The sequence below is a fragment of the Biomphalaria glabrata genome, chromosome 12 (genome assembly GCF_947242115.1).
Source record: "Biomphalaria glabrata chromosome 12, xgBioGlab47.1, whole genome shotgun sequence".
Classification (NCBI taxonomy): domain Eukaryota; kingdom Metazoa; phylum Mollusca; class Gastropoda; family Planorbidae; genus Biomphalaria; species Biomphalaria glabrata.
The window spans coordinates 28736130-28742431 of NC_074722.1; the positions used below are offsets into that span (position 1 = coordinate 28736130).

At 37.9% G+C, this 6302-nt stretch overlaps 1 non-coding gene across 1 annotated transcript; it reads left to right on the plus strand.

Moving 5' to 3' along the window:
- Positions 1-2825: 2825 nt before the first annotated feature.
- Positions 2826-2897, plus strand: Trnad-guc (transfer RNA aspartic acid (anticodon GUC)). Its single transcript has one exon. It is a non-coding gene; the product is annotated as a tRNA-Asp (tRNA).
- The last annotated feature ends 3405 nt before the right edge of the window (positions 2898-6302 follow it).

Below are 6302 nucleotides of genomic sequence, written 5' to 3' on the forward strand. Positions count from 1 at the left end.
TTTTCACTTGGCTGTGGAGCCCTATTTTGGAGAGACACTCCCGTCCACAGATATGGCAGGTCAAGGTGGCTTTCGCTTTGTTGGTAGAGGGACCGGCCATTTTCCGTATGGCACGCTTTTCTTCAAGAGCTGAGACCCATGTTTTCTCGCTGTCCATAGCTTTTCATGGTCACCGTCTCTCTCCAACTAGTGTGGTCCAAGGCTATGTTTTCCCAATGGTCAGTATCAATGTTCACTGATTTTAAATCCCTTTTTATCACATCCACGTAACGGAGGTGGGGGCGACCAGTTTTCCTTGAGCCAGACGCGAGTTGCCCGTCCATAATGATTTTCGGGACGCGATTGTCCTCCTCCGCTGACAGCCAGTCCAACAGAGATCATTTAATGGAGACTAGTTTTAATTTTGCTTGGAAACTGATGTACTCTTCCAGATTCTCAACAGTTTGCTCATGACGGCGGATGTCAAGCTTAAACGGATTTTTACTTCTTTAATGATCCTTCCTCTCTTGTTATGTTTGACCCAGGTGTTTAAGTGGCTCAACATATTATCACCACTAAAACAAGGTCCACCTCGAATCGAAGGTCCTAGGAGACTGCCTTGTTTGCCTATGCTTAAAGCCGGCCCTGATCTCTATTTCTAGTACTAGATCTAGATCTTCATCTAATCATAGTAAGATAGAATCATTATTCTCTTTGTCAGACCATAACCACGTGACTTTGCTTAAAGTAGGTCAGAGATACGAAACAACCCTCATTATGGATATATTAATTTAAAAAAATCATAACCACTTTAAGGAATTTTAAAATAAAATTCTATCTAGTATAATTTATTATAAAGCATGTTGTGAAGCAAATTGATATATTTGAAAAAAAAATGAAAACTTGATGCTGGAGATAAAAAAAAAAAGTAGAAGGCGCTAGTTAAGTCTTTTCACCCACCGACACTCTAGATGACGTCACAATCATCAACCCGTTCTGTGAAGATGATATCGTTCGAACATGAAAAAAAATATTTGCATGGATTACGTCCCTTTTCAGCATTCTACTCTCCCCCTTTCTTATTCTCTCCCTTCTATTCTCTCCTTCCTATCTCCTATCACATCTTTCAGCAAACAATTACTATTAGTTTGGAGATTAAAAACTCATTTTGCTGAATGCATGCGACAATGTTACAGCCTTGCCGCGGGATAATCTTCCTCGATGCTCTCTGAATCCCGCCATATTTTCACCGCCAGGTGGTGTTAGTGTCGTAGTTGTCATTTCTCCACGAGTCTCACTGCCTTGAAACACCGGCTGTCTTGCTGGAGGGTTAGGCACGGACAGTTAGAATCTTTCTTCAATAAGGAACTTCTGTTCAAGTCAAGGATTTAAAAAAATATCCAAAAACATATTTTTCTTAGTCTCTTAAAGCTGACGACTTCGATTTTCAATTTTAAAATATTGCCTGAGTACTCCTCAGGGCTAGGTGGCTGAGTGGTAAAGCTTCTTGGCTTCAAAACCGAGGGGTCTCGAAACTCGGTGAAGACAGGGATTTTAAATTTCAGTACTTTTTAGGACACCCTTGAGTCCACCCAACTATTTAGGGTACCTGAAATTAATTGGGGAAAGTATAGACTGGTTAATCGTTGAGCTGGCCGCATGGCACCCTCGTTAATCTTCAGCCATAGAAATAGATGACCTCTGGCCTATAGATCGGTAGGTCTTAAATGAGTGCTTTAGTTTTACTCTAGGATTTTGTTTCTACAGTGTAACAGTGGTGAGTCATAGTATTATAATTGTCAATTTGATATCAAATATAAACAATCGACATCATAAGCTTTTATAATGCTACCTTCCACAGAACAAAAACAACAACAAAATGGCATCGACCGGCTTTGTTTTTCTAAGTACTTTTGTGTATTTCGCTTGCCTTTTTGTTTTGGGACGATTGAATTAATGTTTAAAAAATTAGCCATATCCGCTTGGCTTCCGTACTGGTGGATCAAGAGTTTAAATTTAAGCGAAGATTGTCATTCGTGAATTTGACATCTGCCTCGAGTCCATACAACTTTCATAAGATACTTGACATTTGTTGATAAACTTAGTTGCGGTTGGTAGTTGTGCTGGCCACATGAAACCCTTGTTAGCGGATGAATAACGAAAGAGATGAGCTTGGTAACGGACCTATAAATAAAAAATAACAGAATTGAACAGGAGATACTTGTAGGGTTATTCGCCAAAGCGGAGGTGCGGTGACTGAGTGGTAAAGCGCTTGACTTCCGAACCGGGGTCCGGGGGTTCGAATCCTGATGAAGACTGGGATTTTTTATTTCGGGATCTGCGGGTGCCGCTGAGTCCACTCAGCTCTAATGGGTACCTGACATTAGTTGGGGAAAACTAAAAGCGGTCGGTCGTTGTGCTGGCCACATGACACCCTCGTTAACCGTAGGCCACAGAAGCAGATGACCTATACATCATCTGCCCTATAGACCACAAGGTCTGAAAGGGAACCTATTCGCTAAACTTAAAGTACGGTAGACTCTATTAGTTCGCATATTTAAACATTACAATTTGTTGTTGATTTTTAATTAAACTACCTCACTTTAGATTATTCGTGTAAAAAGTCGTGTAAAAACTTAGCCTACATTTAACCCTAGCAATACTAATAAAGTAAAAATAAACAAACAAGAGACAAGAGTTACGAAATAAAAAGAAAACAAATTCTTTACTTTGCTAACGTTATCTCATTAACTATAACATGCCCTACATTACTAATCAATACAATAAATACTAATTGAGATCAAACTTCTTTATGTAGATCAATAAAGAATTACTTATTTGTAACTTCCTCGGTAGTATAGTGGTAAGTATCCCCGCCTGTCACGCGGGAGACCGGGGTTCGATTCCCCGCCGGGGAGGAAGTTTTTTTTATTAAATAATATTCTTTGTTAGAATAATACTAATTTATGCCTATGGAGTTTTTTTTTTTTTCTTTGCAGCATAAATGCTCTTTTCACTTAGCTACATCGTTGTGTTCTATTTCTCTTGCATACACAGACGAAGATCAAGAAGGGAATTTCTCTCCTACACTAACACCCGCCACATCTTTACGGTTCCTGATGTCCTGGCCTTTTTTTTTTTTTTGGCCGAATTAGATAATGCGTATTTCACAGAAGCAGACGTGTGTCACGAGCTTGACATCCAAATTGAACCAAAATTTTATAAAATTATTTTTTCCAAATTATTTGATTATAGTTGAAGTTTAATTAATGAAGCTATTATTGTCTTTAAACAAAAAAATATTTTAAAAATGTTATGTTCTCGTTTTACACCAGATACACTAAATAGCTAGCTATTTATAGTTCTCCTCTAAAGATTGGGGAATCTCCAATGCATGTTGAAAAGTTGACACTTTCGTATTTTTCTTCCTATTTAAAATCTTTGATTACATTTATGGGGAAAACAACCCTAAAAACACGAAAGCACTTTTTTTTTCTTGTATATATTGAAGTTATTGAACATCTCTGGTATCAAAGGCACTCCACAAACCTTCCATCAATCGAGCGTAACCAAGGAATGACTTGGTACGGGCAGAACTGTCGCATCTCGCGCCAATATAGATCCCGCTCATGCGCAGTCGAGACTAAACTTCATTAAAGACTTGATTATTCCGGAACATATCTCTTCTACACTTCCCCTGTCATAATAACGACCACGCGGGGCGTTTCTTGCATATAATAACACCTCATTGAACGCCCTTAATGAATATATCGATAACGGTTCATCTCCCCCCTTCCGGCTAATGATACCACACCCACCTTTACTCTCGCCTTCATCAGCTTGATTTCAACTTTTTTAAACATTTTTTTTTGGTTAAATTTTTGAACGTTTACCGTAAAGAGTACCGGAAGATAGTTTTGTTTTTTTAAAGTGTCAAACTATATTTCGAAATGAAGATCGAAGCTCAAATACAGGTATCGGCATATTGCAACTAGATAAAACGAAAAGGCTAAACCTTCAGGGGATGGGCTACAGTGCCGGTGAATGGAAAGCGGGGCGAGCTAGGAATATCAAGGCCCCCCCCCCCCCCCAACCTGAAAATTGAGAATACAACGTTACGTCGTGATACGAAAGTGGCGACCTTCTAATACCAATTAGCGCTTATAGTCTTTGTTTCGTTGGACAGGTTTCAGATGTTCCTATTGAGATGAAGATTTTTACGCAAAACTGCGGGAGCTTGAAGCGGGCATGGTTTGAACACGGGACCATTGAGACGAGTGTCCTGAGCGCATACCACACAACCAGGCAAACATTCTTTAGCTGAGTCCAAGCACCGATTTGGATGGGGGGTGGGGGGGGGGAGGGAGGGTATTAAAATGAAGGGGAGAAGGTGAGAAGGGGGAGAGTGAAAATCTAGTCCTCTATTTTTTTTGTTTTGTTTAAAGCGACACCTTTGTCTTGTATATCGGAAAGTTTGGACGAGCGTAACATGACGCTTAAAAAAATAGTTCTGAGGTTTTAAGTCTATTTATTTCTTTAACCTTGTTTTGAAGTTCCCGCCCTCTCCCAGACCACGTGATAGGCTTGAAATAGGCCTACGTGTTACATGTATAATTGTTGTTGCCTTTGTAGTTGTTTGTAAGTTGTTTTTTGTAAAGAAATAAAAAAAAACACACAACATCTTGCATGGTTATAGTTGGAATATTCAAAAGTAAAGTTCCCTTTTCAGACCATGCAGTCTTTAAGGCAGATGATGTAAAGGTCATGTGTTTTTTTTTTTATTATTCGAATGTTAACAACGGTGTAATGTGGCAAGCGCCACTGCCAACCTCTTTTACTTTTATCAATTAATCCCATATACCTAGTTGAGCTGGATGACCCCTAAACATTCCAAAATTAAAAATCCCAACCAGGATTCGAACTAAGGACCTTCCGGTTCGGAAGCCAAAAGCTTTATCACTCACCGCGCCGTTACACTATTTAGGCCCCATATACAAATGTAAATAATTTGAAATGAATAATCAACATTAGAAACCTTCCTTTCTGGCTGAAAGGCATAGGCCCTGGGTTACATAACAAGAGGGCTTAGTTCGAAACCCTATTGGTCTGTGTATTCAAAAAGTTTAAAAATGAGATCTAGTCTAACTGAGTTTACTGAGCGCCCAAACTTTAACATTTAATATTTATAAACAATTTCCTCCTAATATTTTTATTCCACTTCACCTTAGTAGCTTGCACTATTGGCGTGGGTGGGTGGACGCTGTGTGCGTAGATACGGATTTCAAATACGGATCTAACGATTTTCCTAGAATTTTGACAAGTTTTTATTTTGGAAATAAATTTAAATTACTACATAATTGCCTAGGAAGTAAAAACTCTGAATCGACCGTTATAATTTTTGTTTCAAAATATAACCATCTTTTAAATTAAAATTTAGTCTATTTGTGCACAAACTCGTCATTGGGAAATCTCGCGCGTGTTTTCAGCAAAGAGTTGAACCAATAACAAGACGTCCAGAAACATTGTGCTCACCGTCTGATGTCGAAATAATTAACTGGACTGCTAGAGTTAATTGGTGACAATATATACATGTATAATTATATATAGTTCTGATACGATTTATGAATACACAGTATCAACAGTATATCTTTAACTGGTCAGAGTATTTTAGTCTAGACTACTGTCTTTTAATGTTTCCAAGTCTGGATCTATAATTGCCAAACTTTATCTTTACACTGAATAGATTTATACATGGTCGAAAACAGGATTTTTTTTAGGGGGGTGGGGGTGGAAAGAATTTGAGGAGTACAAAAATGTTATCAGCTTTATAATGGAGTATTTTTTTAACTGTTAAAACGTTTATTGTTGTTTACAGAATATTTATATTTTTTACATCTGGAAATCAAATATGACACAAAAAAAAAAAAAACTTTAAAAAATAGTTTAATTGTATCAATGATTTTAATCCTTCAGTTAATTTATTTGTAATAGATCTAGATTCTAGACTAACAATAATAAATCTTTGCGATTGGAAATATGTTTTCCAATTGTTTTTGTTTAGCGCAATTTCATGTTTTTAGCTTTCTCAATGCACTATGTTAGCTTACAATTTTGTAGGCGACAAACTATTTCTCTACATATGGCTTTCTTCCCCCTGGCCAGTAATGTCTCTTTTAAAACGAAATTATTATGAGCAGATTGTCAATTTTTTGATTGGTTAGGGACGGTATAAATAATGGGGCAAAGTTTCAACTTAACCCGAGACTAGAAAGTGGGAGAGACAAGGTGTACAAGATTCCACCCAGACAGACTGAGTTGTTATA